The following is an 18,339-nucleotide window of genomic DNA, read 5'->3' as shown; positions in this document are numbered from 1 at the left end:
ACAATAGGATAGAGATGAAGAATCATCATTATTGAGCACAATATCAACATTGCAATTTTCCTCACCACTCACCATATCATTACCTCGTGTCTTGCTACACGTTGGTGAAGTGGAAGAAGATGATAACTCATCACGACCGGAGGTGGAAGCAACTTGGAGCTCTTCATGATGTGAAGGGGAAGAGAGCTCCTCGGAGTCACCATCGACCAATTGAGAAGTGGATCCACCAAACATTTCCTTAAGCTTGATCCACATCTCATGAGACGATTTTCGCTTTATATATATCAAGAACCTACGAAAATCGGGTCTCAAAGAGAAGAAAAGCTCATTAGATACTTGAGCTTCAAGATGTAAGTTTTTCTCATCCTCTAAAGATAGATTTTGAGAATCCATCGGAGGAGAAAAACCTACATCTAGAAATTGCTCTATATGTGGACACAAGGTCCGAAGATTACAAAGCAAGCAATTTCGCCACAAAAGATAATTTGTGCCATTAAAGATAATTGTGTCATTGTGCACTATACTAGCCGACATCTTTACTCTCAAGGCGGTGAAGCCTAAAACAAGGAGAGACCTTGCTCTGATACCAATTGAAAGATCGAGATGTCGCCTAGAGGGGGGGGTGAATAGGCAATTACAAACTCTTGCGGATTTGTCTTGTATGAATGCGGAATTAAACTATCGTTTAGTTTACAAGCACAAACCCTAAATATGCTAAGCTCAACTAAGTGTAACAATAGCAACTAGAGCTAAGCAAGATAGGCACAAGATATATGTAGCACAAGTGATAGCAAGATATATGTACTTCAAGCACGATGGCTATCACAAGGAAAGAGAGCTCGGGTATAGAAATAACCGAGGCACGCGGAGACGAGGATGTATTCCCGTGTTCCCTTGCTTTGCAACAACGTACGTCACGTTTGGAGGAGTGGAGGTCCCACGAAGGATTCCCCGCGCCACGAAGGCTCACCCTATTCTCCGAACCACACCCACGAAGGATAATGGCCCTTTCCTTATGGTTAGCTTTTCCTCCGCTCCGGAGATGGCAAGCTCCACAACCACTTCACAAGCTCCACGAAGGAGAAGCCCGGGCCTCTTCACAATCTTCTTGAAGAGATCACCGGAGCACCAATCACCAAGCCAACTAGGAGGTCACCCTCCAAGAGTAACAAGCTCACGGTCTCTCACTCGAACAAATCGTGGTGGAGAGCTCAACACTATGCAATGATGCAAAGCAAGAACACCGGAGGTGTTCAAGTCCTTCACACTCAAATCCCACCAAAGCAACGAATGCTAGGATGAGATTGGAGAGGAAGAACAAAGGGGAAAGTCAACCAAAGACTCCAAGATCTAGATCCCAAGAGATTCCCTCACATAGAGAAGAATTGGTTTGGTGGAAGAGTAGATCTAGATCTCCTCTCTCAAATCCTCAAATATGAGCAAGAATGGTTGGAGGAATCAAGGGAGAGAGCAAGTTCTTCAAATAGTAGCAATGGAGGAGAGAGAATAGGAAGAACTAGTTGCTCAAGGTGGAAGAAGGGTCTATTTATAGCTAGGAGCAAATAAAACTGTTGGGGGGAAAAAGACAAGAAAAACGGGCAAAAAACAGCTAGAAAAACGTCCCAGGCCGGCGGCCCAGCCGGCTGACCGGATGCTGGGCCGAGGAGGCCGGTCAGCCATCCGGCCCAGCCGGGCCACCGACCGGAAGAGGAGCAGGCCGCGCTGGGGCGGCAGGGAGCAAGGGGGCGCGCGCGGGGAAGGTGGGCCGGCGGGGCAGTGAGGCCCGGCACCGGCCAGGAGGCCATACAGGCCAGGGCGCGCGGGTGGGCCGGCGGAGCCGACGGCCCAGTTGCGCACGGGCGGCGCGGAGCAAGCCGCGCGGGGGCGAGCGGCCGCGTGGGCCGAGCGGCGCGAGGCGGCCCAGGTGAGGCGCCCGGTCGGACCGGGGTGCACGCCGGGCGGGCCGGTCGGCCACCGGGCCTGCGACCGGTCACGGGCCCAAAGGCCACTGGAACAGCCCGGATGGCACCGGTTCCCAGTCCGGTTTTCGACCGGGTGGGCCGGCGCCTGGCCCGGTCCGGCCGGCTGGCTCCTTCCCCTTTTTTTCTTTCTTTTTCTTCTTTTCTCCTTTTCTTTAATAACTAATGCTCCCGAACTCCGAATCGCATGAAACCAATTTTGTTTGGAAGATAACAACAAATGCTATCTTATGGAAAGTGAAAAACCAAGAATCTGTAGGAGGGGATTTTATCATGAATATAAAAGGTAGAACCTTATATCATGAATAACCGGTAAAATCACCCAACCTCGAAAACGCAATAGAAGATGCATGTGAACTCCGTTTTCGATGAACTTGGGCTTGTTGTAAAGCTAGCAACAAGCTCAAGAACCTCACACCGAGACATACCAAGAAGCAATAAGAATATGCAACGCATGCAAGGATTGAGCTCCCTAAGACGATGTGGTCAAGTTACCCAACCGAAAGCCCCTCTTAATAGTGCGGCTATCTATCCTATAATCCGGTCTCCCATCAACCACCACGAGACCGGTAAAAGGAAAACCTATCAAGGTCATACCTTTGCCTTGCGCATCCCATCACTTGATCATTTGTCGCTTCGTGTATACTCACAAATGCTCCCCCATACACTATGATGGGAAAGCTTCATTGAAGCACATCTTCATATGTCCACTATCACCAAATGGACGGCAAGCTTCAAGCATGTGATCCACTCAAGATGCTCATCTTGAACTTGCCCAACTCAACCTTGTATCTTCTCATACTCACTTAAGATAGAGCATGGATAATATTGAGTTCCACATAAGAACTCCATCTTCATTTCTTCTTCTTGATCATATCACATATATATCTTCATACCGATGATCTTGATGCCAATACACAAGCTATACCTTTATCTTCATGGCATCCATACTTGAATCCAACACATGGAGAGCAAGTAGTACCTATGGAATATTCCTTCATATAAACTCAATGAAAACATTAGTCCACAGGGGTTGTCATTAATTACCAAAACCACACATAGGGGCAATGTACCCTTACACGTAAGAGTTTTTAAACGCCTATTCACCCCCCTCTAGGCGACATCTCGTCCTTTCAGAAGTCCATGGCAATGAGCGAGAGGCAGTGGGAGGAATAACTACGCGGATATGAGGAGATCCGCGGTACAGACCACTATAGGAAATGGACAAGGTGGCGATGGCTATTACCTACGCTGAAAGCTTTTTTTTATGCATCGTCGGCGTAAGCTCAAGCCCGGGCAGCCCAACAACTTGGCCGTCAGACCAACTAAGCCGTCGGCGTAGGGCACGCTGGGCTGACGACAACCGTCGGCGTTGGTTAATTCGTTGACATAGGCCGGTACACAATGATGGCGTGGTGATAGCGTCAACCCTATGATCCATATGCTGGCGGCATGGCGCCTTTTAAGTTTTCAAAAAATATAAGAAAATGTTAGAAATTTTTAAAAAAATTCTTTGAGATGACCATGTATTATGTGTTCTAGTTGTTAGAAAAATTAACAAATGAATTTTAATATATTATGCAAAATGACTTCATATTTCGGTAAAACTGCTTTTCTGGTTGCATACGACCTCTGATCAAAACTTATTTTATATGAAAATATATCTATAGAAAAAGTTACGTTCGATTTCATCCGCCTTTGCCTGTTTACCGATTTGCAAGATTCATCAAAATCAAAAAGGAAATTGGAATTGTTTCACGTTTTAGATTTTGATTAAAAAAATATAAAATATATTTTCTTATTTGAAGATTTATTAAGCGTGCTGGACTGGTAGCCTCAATTGCGCTTATTTATTGTTTTTTAGTCAAATAATTGTTTAGAATTTAGAAAATAAAGATGTGTGACATCATGGCCCAATGGATAATAGGATTGATAAGATATTGTTATCAACAAAGTATAATTGCTCTGCCGGAAGCTCATTTAGAAGGAACATGCTGGACTCAGAGCAGTTTGTGGATGGGTGACCAACCGAAAAGTTTAACCATGAGTGAGAAATTTAGCCTGAGATTAAGCATGCTTAGAGTTAAAGATGTCCCTTGTACGATTAACGAGTCAAACAATTTAAATATTTCTAATTTTTCAAATAAAAATAAAAAAAAATTAGGCTGATGGCTCACGAAGGTTGTCTTCACCAAGGTTGCCACGAAGGGTAATGCCATCAGCTAGATAATAACCCTTGTCATAAGAATGATCGTTAATCTCATAGAAAATTTGAGGACATTGCCTTCTACAAGCGTAGCAAACACCGGAATCGCTGTAGGACGTTGATATCATTGTTGGATCCTGCCATGCAAAAGAAGGAGTGTCAAATCCAGAGATCTTACGACGCATACTATTACCGTGTACCCCTCTTTATGCCCTTTGAACATTCCTTGTCAACCAAAAGGACATTTCTTTCACTTCCAATGCATGAAATCCATGCTTCCCAGCATACCAGGAAACCCCCCTCTTTTTGTTGATAGACAAGAGGTGGGAAATGTCTTTGATGGTCGGCTCTCTCACATAAACTTTGCCAAACGTCGCAATAACAGCTCTGCAAAATCTGTACATGGCCTCAATGCATGTGGACTAGCTCACGCGCAAGTACTCGTCAACAAGATCACCAGGTACTCCATATGCAAGCTGGCGATCGAATGGCTCCCAACATGTTTGGTACGAGGAAAAGCCAACCTTACCGGTGAAATCGAGCTTGGCACTGAAGTAATCATCATATGTCCTCACGCCATGAAAAATATCCAGAAACAACTTCCTTGACATCTGACATCGGCGACGGAATGTCTTCACGTCGTAAATCGGATTGGTATGATGGAAATAGTCTCGCATAAGGCCGGCGTGTCCACCGGTTCGATCTTGGTTCTTGTTGGCCTTGCCCTTCACCAATGACCCACCTCTGCGCTTTGGCAACAGAATATAGTCGTGCGCCATGCTTGCAGCGGCGGGCAAGAGCTCGGTCTCACCGTCGGACTCCTCGTCCGACGATGACTCGATGAGATTCGTGTAGAAAAATTCGATTACCTTCCTATTCATCTATACAAGACAATGATATTTGATCACTTCAACGTTTATGCCCACGCCGTTGCAACGGAAGAGAAGAAACTCCGGACGTGATGTATACCTTGAACTCGATGTGGCGACTAGACGAGCAGGTTGTGGGCGTACCAGTGAGGCGAGCCAGCCAAGCTTTGCGCCCGCAGAAGATTTGCTGCTCCGCCCGGTGGGGTGGAGGACAGTGCGCAGACAACTCCGGCTACACGCAAACAACTCCTGCTATGCTTGATGGGATGGAGAGCAGTTGACGAAGCCGGAGGAGGTAGCTGCCGGCAAGACAAGATGCGTCGACAACATAGTCTGTTCGGCAACCAGCAACTACCACATGCAACCGATAGCCACCACGCCCGCTGGGAACTGCTGACGCCAACGAAAACCGAAACTGTAGACGACGGCGCTGCCTGGGGATGGTGGCGGAGAAGGCGGGCAAGGGTTTGGGGCAGAGGAGAAGTTGGATTCGTCTCACTTGCAGGAGAGACTGGGTAGGCCAAAGAGATATTTCACATTTCGGATGCAAGAAAGATTGCCCGGCTTTTCATTTTTCTACACAAAAAAGCCCCATCCCTCCTAATTCACTAATTTGTAGGAAGGTACTGGACTTTTGGATTTGAAAAAAGTTTCAGAAGATATATCTAAAGTAGATGGTGATTGATAGAGCAATTCTTGTTCATAAGTTCCAGTATAGATTGCACCAGAGCACCTTCTACTTCTAATAGGCCATAAACTATAGATAGAGAAGAATCATTCTGAGCGAGTACATAAGAAGCGATCCACTTTTTTTCATCGGTTCCAGGGGAAGACCAAAGATCTTGGGACAAGGGAGGATGCGCTTGCTGTTCGGCTCGATGCATCGGCGGTCCAAATTTCGGGCACGGATGGGTCGATTCGCCCGAGTCAATCCGTTTGCGTCCTCTGCTAAAGCGTGTGCGGGCTGTCCATCCGTTCATGCGGACTGAATCGAACACACCAGAACCGGATGGATCGGCCGCTGAGATGTCCTAAGGGCACGTACAATCGGGGGGCACTTAGCCCAGGCGCCAGGATGGTAATCCCAGTCCATCGGTAATTATGCTTGAAAATCTGAGTGGAATCGACGCAAAAAGAGGAGGCGGGCGCTTAGTCAGTTCCTACCTGTACGACGTGAGGTGGGGAGAGCATACAACGCAGTAGACGGGCGATTTTGCTTCTTGCCGTTAGCGTCCAGCATTGGAGAGGACAGGGGCTTCCATGTTTATTTAAATTGATGACATTTCTTTTAATCTCCAAGCGTCTAGATAAGCGCTCTCGATTGGACATGACCTAAGCCGTCGACGTACCTAAACAACCGTTAGCCATCCGTGAGATGCCTGCCGACGGCATTCTAGGCTGAGCCAACACCTTGAGGCGTCGACGGGCCGGGCTATGTCCACGGCTACGATACACGCCGATGAGGAAACTGGAAACATATAACCCTCGGAAGCGAGTATATACAGATTTTCAACGTGCAGAAGTTTTCCGGGTCGGCGAGTTTTACAAGCCAGAACTTATTTTGGCCAACAATTGTAAAACAACAGTGTGTTTTGCACCGCTGGAGACGGTCTTACGGTGGATGGGCTGCGTGCATGCTCCCGTTTTATCGGAGGCTGTACTTGTTCCATCATCATTGTTTATACTGTACATGTAGAGATCACCAAGCAGTCAATATTCATCGAGCGACAACAACACCGGTTGAAAATTCAGCGGTGTCGGAGCCTCTCTCTGCCTATCACACTCACCGTACGTGTGTTACCTGAACAAAGTGGAGTTTTCTTGAAACTAATTTCTTATTTCTGGACAAAACTATTTAGAATATGATTCCTAGGTTTGGAGTCTAAGAAATTTCGGCGGAAAATGGCTCAATATGTTGAGCGCCAAACTCATCGGTGCCGACCTATCTTTGAAATTAGCTAGCTTGGCGCTGACCTTGCTTCGGCGGTGGAGGTGCTTGGCGCTTACCTGCACTATTTCGGTTCACTGGCGGCGAATTCTTGGGTCAAATTTTGAAATTTAGTCTCGCGTGGTTAGATGAGGAATTGGCCAATGCATCGGTAAGATTTGTCAAAAGGGAAACTTGGTCCAGGTACTCTCGAGGGGATCGACGAGCTGCCTGCAGGGACTGTAGCACGGTGGAAGTACTAGCCCTAGACCTCCTTTCGGTCAGCATGGTGTCTACTGGAGAAAAAAAAACAGAAACAATCTGTCGTGTTCGAGGCAACGTGCCTGTACCCGCATATATCCACCAGCATAGTACCTAGCTTCTCTTTCATGTCAGTACATGAACAGTACAAGGCTGGAACTATCGCAAGTACTAGCAATCGGTTACTTCTCGCACGAGCTGTTTGAGGCTGGAACAACAGGAGGATACGTGTCGGAGGCTCATCTCCGAGCCTACTCCGATCCAATCACGGTACGTACAGCTGCATCCGTGCATCTGCAACTTGCATAGCGTACAAGCAAAAAAGGAGACATGTGGACGACGGGTCAACGGTATGCACAGTGAGTCAGTGATTAACTTGGCTTACGTTGGAAATAAAAATCCATGAGAGAGAGATGGACGACGCAGGCATGACGTGTGAATCCGATGGAAGGTCGACCCAGGGAGCTCACGTGAGCGCAGTGTACAGTTTCTTTTTTGTATGATATGAGAGGAGAATGATATGATATGAAGTGGTGACGCAACGGATGAAAAGTTATTTGGGAGAAAGCGACGGGTACGTACATCGACTAAACTAGAGATTGAGAAGATTGGAGGTGGACCTTATACTAATTTAGACGCAAAACCACAAAGAACAAATTATTGAATTTTATTTGAGCACCAACTATGAAGTCAATCTATAGTTTCCATGATCTTCACTAGTTCTTCCATGATCTTACGGTTGTACTATACTAGTTCTTAGTTATAAAAGTTATCCTAAAAGAATATACATATATAAATATTGAAATCACTATATTTCCTTAATGGTGCATGAAACGATAATTTCTCTGTCTACCATTTGTACCTTCTAAAATACGGAGATACCAATATTTCCTATGCACACAAATTCACCTTATATATATGTTTCAATTGGGTATAGCTTAACTTCGGAAAATCCATCCAAAGCAAAGATATTGAATGTTTCCTACAAATACATTCGTTAGCTAATTGGAATTCTAAGTCAACTTTCTCACATCTTCTGTAATATGGAACCATTGAAATTTCATATAGGCACACTTCCTACTTCCTATGCGTAAGACTTCATCATATATATGTTTCTATTGAGTGGTCACTACGGGAGTTCTGGCGTTTGCCGACAGTGGCTACCTTTACCGAGAGCATTTCATCGGGGCACACGACAAAGACCATATATGGCGAGAGTCCACCAAGATGTAATGCACAACTGATGTAGTCTAAAACTCTTAGAAAAGTTCCATTCTTAGAAAAGAAACAAAAATCTCTCGGCAAATAACGTGGACAAATGTCCATGCCCGTCGCCGGTGACGGGACATGGAGATCGTGTTATTTTTGTGAAGAGTCGCCCCCTTGGATCCCAGCAGAGCCCTACTTTTGCCAAGTGTTGCTCTTAGGTGATATTTAAAAAATATTTTTATTTCACTAATCCAATTCCATTTCATAAACGTACCAAAATTCAGCTCAGAGGTGCATATTAAAATAAACATTCCAAACAATAGTGCAAAAAGTAATTCCAACTTTTCTGTATATACAAAATCATTTTTCATTTTCTATATGCTAACTTGTGGCATTATGAAATATAAAAAATATGGTGCAAAATAGAACCACTCAATTTTTCACACATAGTAAGCCATATTTTTTTATGGATAATTCCAAAATTGAATGAATTTTCAAGTTCCTAGCTATTATGTACCATTTAAATGATCTATGTTAATTTCTTTAAATTAAATCAAATTTGAACTGCAAGTGTGTGATAGTTTTCTCCTAAAAATCTCAAAAATTACTTTTAGGTACACAAGTAATTATAACTATAGAGGAACAACTCACAGTTTTAAAAGATTCAACACCTTGCTATAAATGACCCTGATTTAAAAAATGATAATACATAAATAAAAATGAAATCCTTACGCATGTAGTTCTTTTATGTTTAGTGATTGTATGAAAACCAAAACCCACTATGAGATTACGAAAAAAAATCACCTAAATGAGCTATTATGTACGAACATTCATGACTTTTAAGCCAGATGATCTAGGTCATGGTCATGTATGTGGCATAGTTTATTACAGTGAAATCAAATTTAGCACAGAGCTGCATCTTGCCATTCCAAACAATATTGCAGAAATTTGTTTCCACCTATTTTGTATAAAAAGCTATTTTCCATTCTCTAAGTGCTAAAATGAGGTTGTAATAAAGAAGAAATTATTGAATTGTGGAGATTGAGAAGATTCGAAGTGGACCTTACTCTAATTTATATGCAAGATCGTAAAGACCGAATTATTGGATTCTATATCAACAAAAATTCTGAGGCCAAATCGTAGTTGCCATGATCTTCAATGGTTCTTCTATGATGTTATGGTTGTACTTATAAAAGGCATCCTAAAAGAATATACACATATTTCAGAAATTGGTATTTCTACTTGGCTTGAGAAATTGGATTTTAAGTAAACTGCTTGTAATGTTGGAAATTTTAGAACTTCACTATTGTTGTTTTATAAGAAGGATTGCTCAAACGGGGGTGGCTCAAATATTGTTAATTATTAAAAAATTTCAAATGTGCTCACTTTTTTTTGTACTTCCATCACTTTATAAATTTTCGTTTTCAATTTTTTTTAGTTTTTAAATATGTATTGATTACATTTGCATTTTTTGCATTCATTGCAATTGCCTTTTTTTTACTGCAGTTGCGTATTAACTTGCGGTGAGTAACAAAGCAATGGAAACATGAGAAATTCCAAAGCAATTGAATTTTTTATTGCAATTGCACTTTAATTAGGGAAATTTACTAGATCCTATTTTTTTAGTCACATGCACCCTACTGCTTCAACTTAAAGTGGTATGCACTTCTCATTATCGCTTGACCAAAAATTAGCTTAGTTCTCAATCATATGATGTCATTATATCTCAGTTACAACCAGTATATAATTCCCATAAACTTAGGGTGAAATTCAATGGTTCAAGACATATTCCCTAGTTGCATCCCATTTGCAACTAAAAGAGCTCAGTTGCAATCCAGTTGCAACCACAAATATCTTAACTGCAACCCACTTGCAACTCAGAAGACACACAAATTGTGATGCAAATCTAATGGCTGAGTCTTAGCTCAACACTAACTTTATTATCACTTGATTGGCAATTATCAAAAATTGAATAATACATAAACCCAATCCATCTGAAATACTTTTTCTACTCCCTTAAGTTCCCTAATAGAAGACCTTTGAGCAAATTAAATTAGCTAGTTAATGAAGAGAGGAAGTAGTATTATTAGCGGACGAAATCTACTGTCGGCATGAATTAAATAAACAGAAGATTGTTAGTAGAGCCAAAAAGAAAATACTCCCTCCATTCAAAAATAATAGCCACGGCTTTTTCTAGATACGGCGGCCGGGTGTATCTACACACTAAGATGCATCTAGACAAAGGTGCGACAATTTTTTTGGAATGGATGTTTAGGAACGAAGTGTGTGGTACATAAACCCATATCCATCTCCCGAATGCTCTCTCTGTCATTCAGTTTTAGGACGGAGATAGTACTTATTTCTAGCATTATTAGCGGAGAAGGCCTACCATAGTTAGAAATTCAATATTAATACCCCCTTAGTTCAGAAAAGGATGTCTTAACTTTTTCTATATTTGTATGTATTTATCACAAAAGGATGTTTATTTTTTTTTCAAAATATATATGTATATATCTACACACTAAAACACATCTAAATACATGCATATTTTAGCAAAGTTGAGACATCTTTTTGTGAACGGAGAGAGTAAAAGGTTAGTAGAGCCAAAAAGAAAAGAAGGAAAGGCCAGAAAGTCTGATGTTGATGGCCCCACAGATAGGCACGGCCCCATCGTTCTTTTCAGTAGTAGGTTGTTTTAATTGCAATTAGTTGGAAACTGTGGACCACTCCTTCCCCACTTGGAGGCAGGGCCTTCTTTCAGAATATTTTGTGGGGCTTGAAATATTTTGACTAGTTCGGGAATAATTTTGCTGGGGTTGAAATATCTTGATTGCAGTACAGTTACTACACAGCTAACCCATCTTTGTACAACGTTGTCTAAGATGTTCATCCTTTTGCACTCTTATACAATTTAAACGTTCCATCCTACTAGCTTCTAATAATGTGTAGGTTAAAATTCAAAAACGTAATGTGTAGGTTTGAGAATTTTTGGGGTGCACATGTTACAGTTTCCCTCTTCATTTGTTTCACCCTAAACCCTAAACATCACACTACTATTTTGTATGTGTGAAACGAGGCAGGACGTAGAATCAAATCAGCTGCATCCCCTGCGCGGACAGCGATCAACTTGAGCAAATGCATCACATCCTAGAGCTATTTATGTACGCAAAAGGTGCTTCCTATCTCATATCAATGTTAGTCCACTGCTGGAAGAAAACAAGGCTCCGCCTATCAAAAAATAGAGAGATAGAGACAGTAATTAATCGGAATGAGCAGAGACCTGCACAATTACCCCGACAACCCAAAAAAATCCTGTAGCATCCGATCGAGTCCTATGAATGAATGATCCACCAGATATTGAATCTTCCTCCGAGCAGTTTAAGCCACACGTATGTACTACACTGTAGACCGAAAGTGGTCGAATTAAGTTGATCTTACCACAATCACACATAGAAGAAGATGATTTCTCCAAAGTCCAAACACACACACTGGACGAAAAAACGGTAGCAGGTAGGAACGTCCAGATATTTGTAGACACGACAGTGGACAGAGAGGAGTAGAAGTAGCAGCAGCAGGGTAGCGCGCGGCAGGGCAAGGCGAGAGCTCGACGGGGCAACTACCACACCATCCACCACGAACGAACATAGCACAGCACCCCGGCCGACGACGAGCGACGAGCGACGAGCTCCTGTCGATCCCATGTAAGTAAGCTTTCCGTGCCACACCTTTTCCCCGTTTCCCGATTGCTTTTCTGACGACAGATCTTTGGATTGGTTGGTTTCTTTAAGACCGCTGCGTCTAGATCACCCTTGCATAGCTTTTGATCCTGTTTTTTCTCCACCTCCTTTTTCATCCCGAGCCAAAGCGAGATTCTTGTGCTGCTACCTCGCTGACTGTGAGGTGAGCTTGTGTGTGTGTGTGGGTAAAAGGGGATGCTAGCTACCAACGTAGTATATCTGCTACCTCCCTCTCGGATTGCTACCTGCTGCAAGTCTCCAACGCATCCCTTTTTTTTTACTTGCTTGCTTCGTGTTCGTCCGTCCGTCTAGAGCTAACTAGCTAGCTCGAATGGTGTGTGTAGTAGTGGACTAGTAATACTGAGCAGTCATAGATCAGTGGTCGTATATAGGACTGACTGATGAACTTGCGTATCTTCTGTGCTGGTTCTTCAGAAAGATTTGCTCGTCCGAGCTAGCTAGATAGCTATCTCTAGCTGCTTTGCGCGCGCAAAGTGAGCTAGCTCGTCTACTTTGAGTTTGATTGTTCTTCCTAGTTCCTACCCTTTTTTTGTCTGGGTTTCTGATTGGTGTGATGCTTGCTTCAGCTCGATCGAGCTGGGATTTCCTTGGCGTGATCAAGACGATGGCGCACGATCCGAGCCTGGGCTTCGCGGACTACTTCTCGGCGGCTGACGCGGCGTCGGCGACGCTCATGCCGGCGATGGACCACGAGGGGCCGCCGGAGCTCTACGGCCTGCAGAACGGGATGGACATGCTCGGCATGCACCGCCTGCACGCCGCCGCTGCGATGCCCGAGCAGCAGCAGCACGGGGACGGCGCTGGCTCCACCATGCGCTTCTTCCTCGAACAGCAGCAACAACAACAACAACATCATCAACAACATCAGCCGACCCAGGCGCCGCTGTCTCTGTCGCTGCACCACCACCTCGGCGGCTCGTCCCAGCAGCAGCAGCAGCAGCACGAGCCACTCGCGTCGTCATGGATGCTGCAGCACGACCAGCACGACGTGTCGGCGCACGGGCACGGCGCTGCGTGGCAACTGCGCGGCTCTAGGTTCCTCCTACTGGCGCAGCAGCTCCTCCAGGGGTTCTGCAGCCTCCCCGCCGACGTCACCGCCAAGCGCGCTAAGCCACTGCCGCAGAAGCAAGAAGATGGCACCGGCGGCGAGGGTTCTTCGTCGTCGACCTCCTGCTTTGCCCCGTCGGCGCAGATCCAGGCCATGGACGCGCTGGAGCTGCAGCGGCTCAAGGACAAGCTCTACATCATGCTCGAAGAGGTGAGCCTCGACTTGAACTTGGAGCCATAGCAGCTCAGTTAGCTAATCCAATTCCAATCATCCAAGCACAAAGCTAGCCAGCTAGCTAATCTAATTCCAATCATGCGAGCTAGTTAGCTCCACAGGACGGCTCCACCACAGGCAGTTGCTTGACTAATTAGCAGGCGGGCACTGCAGATCGAAAGGGAATCTGGGATTACAGGAAAAGTACTAGGAGTTCCATTATGGTTGCCGGAATAGTGCACCTGGGGCTAGGGCAGGGAAGGGGCGCCATTCTTGGGCCTCACCCTGTGCTTTCGGAAACCTCTATTCCCTTTCCTCTCCGAGGTGTCTATCTACGCGATCGAGGCCGGGTCCCCTGCCTAGGTAGCCGGGCCGGTCATGCACACTCTCCGTCTCCTGCCATGACTCTGCAACTGCAAGCTTTCTCTGCATACCGCTGCTCCACCACCACTTTGCCCATGCACCTCCCTTCCTTGGAGAATTCAATGCCTCACCTCTCGCAAAACAATTTTTACCCGCTGCACTGCCAGTGTCACTGCGGCTGAAAGAGCGCCAGTGGCTGCAGCAGAGTTCTAGGAGCAGTCAACTCGATCCACACAAGTTACAACAATGTCAGTTTTTATTGTTACCGTTTCACTGTTACATCGCCCATCTAGATCTTCACCTTTTTACAACATGCTAGAATTACAATCAGTGCGAACCTGAATTACACATGAAATAAAGTTTTTTTTTCAATAGAGGAGTTTTATTGACTCGAATGTCGCATCAAACATATACAAGCAAAAGGGTGCACACCCGGTCTCTGCATAACCAAGAAGTACGTCTGAAACAAATCTTACATATCTTTCTGCCAATTGACTGGGTGCAGGTCGATAGGAGGTACCGGAGGTACTGCGAGCAGATGAGGGGGCTAGCGGGCGGGTTCGAGGCTGTGGCGGGACAGCGCGCGGCGGCGGAGTACACTGCGCTGGCGGCACGGACGATCTCCCGGCACTTCCGGAGCCTAAGGGACGGGATTGTGGCACAACTTCAGGTGGTGAGGAAGGCACTTGGGGAGAAGGACGTGTCGACACCAGGGATGACACGTGGGGACACGCCGCGACTCAAGGTTTTGGACCAGTGCATCCGACAACGAAGGCGTTGCACCAAAACGGCGGCTTCATGGAGAGTCACCCGTGGCGGCCACAACGCGGCCTGCCCGAGCGCGCCGTCACCATCCTTCGGGCATGGCTCTTCGAGCACTTCCTTCATCCGTAAGTACATGCGCCATGCATCCAAAATTCCAAACTCAGATCACCTCTCTCCTAGTGAAACATTCAAATAACACACTATATTACCTAGTAATTTTAAGCAAGCATGTACTTGATGTATTCATGTAAACCCACGCAGTGATACATGGTGCAACAATAGAGCTAGCCTGCAGAATATATTTATCAAGCTAAGTTTATTTCGTGAGAATCTAAGTTAATTGGATAGCTCTCAATGAAGTTTTCTTTTAAACAGTAAGGTTTACATTTTCCCAAAAAATAGCTAATATTCTTGAGTAGTACAGAATATTGTTCTCCCGGACCACATTTATGTTGGTATCATATCAACTGCTCAAATGGCCACATTGGGTAGTATAGATGTGCTATATCTACTCAAAGCATATACCCAAATGCCATTGCATTAGAAAACACAACCCAATGACTTGAGTATTCCTCAACGACTATGGAGCCAAATTAATCCAACTGTAACCATTAACTAACTGGCCGGTTTTCATCATGTGAGTTGATTAACTACGTATTGTATCTCATGAGTGATTGATTTTGTATGTATGTAACGTACGTAAGCAAAAAAAGTCTTCCGAGAGAAAATGATGGCTACCCAGCTAGCTTAATCTAATCATGCATGGTTAGATAAATGACGCCTCTCTCTCAGTGTGATTTGCAAACTAATCAGGGTAGTGTGTTCGAGTGTACAGCGCGCGTAACCATCAGCTCCAACTTCCAAACGACTCAGCAGTAGTTATAGTTATTTAGTAGCAATTTGTTGTTTTTCTAATAGCGCATGCACATGAGTACAAGCTAGCATTAGAATTTTCTGCTGATGTGATCCGTTCCGTTGTACTCAGGTATCCTAGCGACGTGGACAAGCACATCTTGGCTCGCCAGACCGGCCTCTCACGGAGCCAGGTACGTTCCCTGCATCGCATCGATCGATCAGTGCATTGCAATTCGCAACGTTCAAAACCATGGTGTGTAGATGGAGCGTCAATTCAATTGGTTGCCATGTCAAGGTCTCGCCGCGTCCTCTTGCGCTGGCCGGAAAGAGATTCTTGTTTAGACTTGCGCCTCTCGCTACAATGACATGTGTTGCGTGTGGGCGCTGTGCAGGTATCCAACTGGTTCATCAACGCGAGGGTGCGGCTGTGGAAGCCCATGGTGGAGGAGATGTACGTGGAGGAGATGAAGGAGGACGATGGAGGCGGCGGGCAGGCGGGCGGACTGAACCCTAACCCTAGCAGCGGCAGCAGCCACGCCTCCGATGGACAGCAGCAGCAGCGCGTGGTGGCTGACGAAACCGATCGTGTGGGGGCAGGAGATCGTAAACCGACGCGTGCGCAGCTGCACGACGTCCACGACCCAGGCTCGCTCGCGTCCGTCGTCAACATCGCCGGTCCCGGCGCGGCGCGGATGGAGAGCTTCGGCATCATGGACCATCACCTCGGCTTCGACGCGTACGATGGATCACAGGGGCAGGGCTTCGGCGGCGCTGGCGGAGGCGTGTCGCTGACCTTGGGGCTGCAGCAGCACGACTCTCACGACGGCGGCGGTGTGAACATCGCCTTCGGCGCGCCCTCCGCGCAGCACGGCGCGGGCGGGTTTTTGTTCCCAGGCGAGCAGATGGACACCGTGCATTCAGCCGGCGCCCACGGCCACCACATCCAGTTCGGGGTGGGCGGCATGGACGGCGCCGGCGAGGCTTCCCACGGTGGGCAGGATCAGCACTACCGGGGGCTAAGCGCCGGGTTTCACCTCCTCCGCGACCTGGCCGGGTGATCCGTGTCACATGCACGCACCCTCCGTCTGCCGGCGCCGCGAACTCGATGGATTAAGGTGCCGGGGCTTGCACGCACACGATGGACAGGGACGCCGCAACGTACGGCGCCGGCCGGCGTGTCGATCTCCTCACGTGCGCGCTATCTTTGCACAGCATTGGGTTGTGCCCGGCTAGCTAGCTTATGGTGATTTTTGCCCTGATATGTACGCATCTCGGCAGGTCTCTGTCGATCGTTGTACGCCGAGCTAGCTGATTGCAATATTGCGTACGTACGTGCACGATCCAGTACGTGCTTTTCCTGTACTCCGGAAGCAGGCTGGTAAGGGGTCGACGTATCGGCCGGCCGGCGGAGGATCGATTGTATAGTGGACACAAGCTAGCAGCTTATTTGTAGCTCGATTGAATTATCGAATTGGTGGATGATTGATCCCACACTGGTTATGTTAGCTAGCTTATGCCCTGGTGACACTGGTGACACTGCTAAACTCGATTCGCTCAAACACAAAAAAAAAAAATCATGGGAAATGCAATTCCAGCGATGCCGCTAGATAACTAGGCATGTAAATGGTACAGATAATTTCCGTTCCATATCCGCATCTGCATCAGTTATTGAGGATACGGTATGCACTTTTAGAAATCTGCCGAATATGAATGCGGATGTGGATATTGCTCAAGAGGATATGCGGCGGATACGCTAGCGGATATGGTATTGATAATATCCAACAGATAAGGATTATCTGACACTTTTCGTGGATAATCCGATGTCTTTAAAGGGGATAATCCGATAAAATTTGCCCAACCCTCAATACCTAGACAACGCAGTTTGTCTATGGCTCCACCTATGCATGTTGTGTGGGCACACAAGTCGGTTTGTTGTACAAACAAGTGTGCAACTTTGGATATAGCCCTATGTTACTCGTTTTTTCTTACCGTTTTACATTAAAAAAATCACATTTCTCATTTTTTGTGTGTATTTTATCGAATATCCGCTTCCAATCCGAGTCCGCTCCGAATCCGCTCTATATCTGCAATTTGATATAATCCACATTCGAATCTGCAACTGACCATTATCCGGTCCGATCTGAATCCGTAAAAAAATATGGTAAATGATATGGAAATAGCAAAATTCGATCCGACCCGGTCCGTTTACACTTCATATATATCTGCACCGTTAAACTACATTTATAAAAGTCACAAATATTCATATTTTAGTTTCAATTTCCGTATACATGTAGCTTCATCCATTACCTAGGTGCATATTTAAAACTTTTATGGAATTTTATAAATCGTGGTCCGTAAACCAGTGTGCACGAATCACGAAGAGAAACATACATCTGTGACCAGTAGGTCAGGGGGCTGCTAGAAAAATTGCTTGGGTGCGATAGCTACGTACACACAGTTAAGCTGATGAGGAATATGTGCCGTAGGTTTTAGTTCGGAATTATTCGCCTGAAAGGCATATACGTGCGCAGAGTTGGCGTTCTTACTTAACATATATAAAGGTTAACCTATAGCTGCTCATGCATATCCAGCCGGCATTGCATAATGCATGCTAGTTCTGCCTTAAGCGTATTAGAAATGCAGTTCTCCTTATGCTTACTGTTCTTCTATGCATGATGATAGATTGAGCATATCAGTCGTTTTCATGCACACGCGGTAGCAGTCCAACCACAAACTTCCAACAAAAAACTGTAAAAATGAGTAATATTTATAAAATTTACGGGTGAAGAGGAACAAGAGCGCAGCCGCGATGCCGGTCAATATACTCAGTTGCTTGCCATGGCACGGCAAAAAAAGGCAATCATCAAGCGTACCAATACAAAACTT

General features: G+C 45.6%; 1 pseudogene; it reads left to right on the top strand.

Moving 5' to 3' along the window:
* The first annotated feature begins 12,175 nt into the window (after positions 1-12,175).
* LOC124701089 lies at positions 12,176-16,958 on the top strand (annotated as a pseudogene).
* Positions 16,959-18,339: the final 1,381 nt, after the last annotated feature.

This window comes from Lolium rigidum, chromosome 3, assembly GCF_022539505.1.
Source record: "Lolium rigidum isolate FL_2022 chromosome 3, APGP_CSIRO_Lrig_0.1, whole genome shotgun sequence".
NCBI lineage: Eukaryota > Viridiplantae > Streptophyta > Magnoliopsida > Poales > Poaceae > Lolium > Lolium rigidum.
This window is presented reverse-complemented; position numbering and strand designations above follow the sequence as displayed.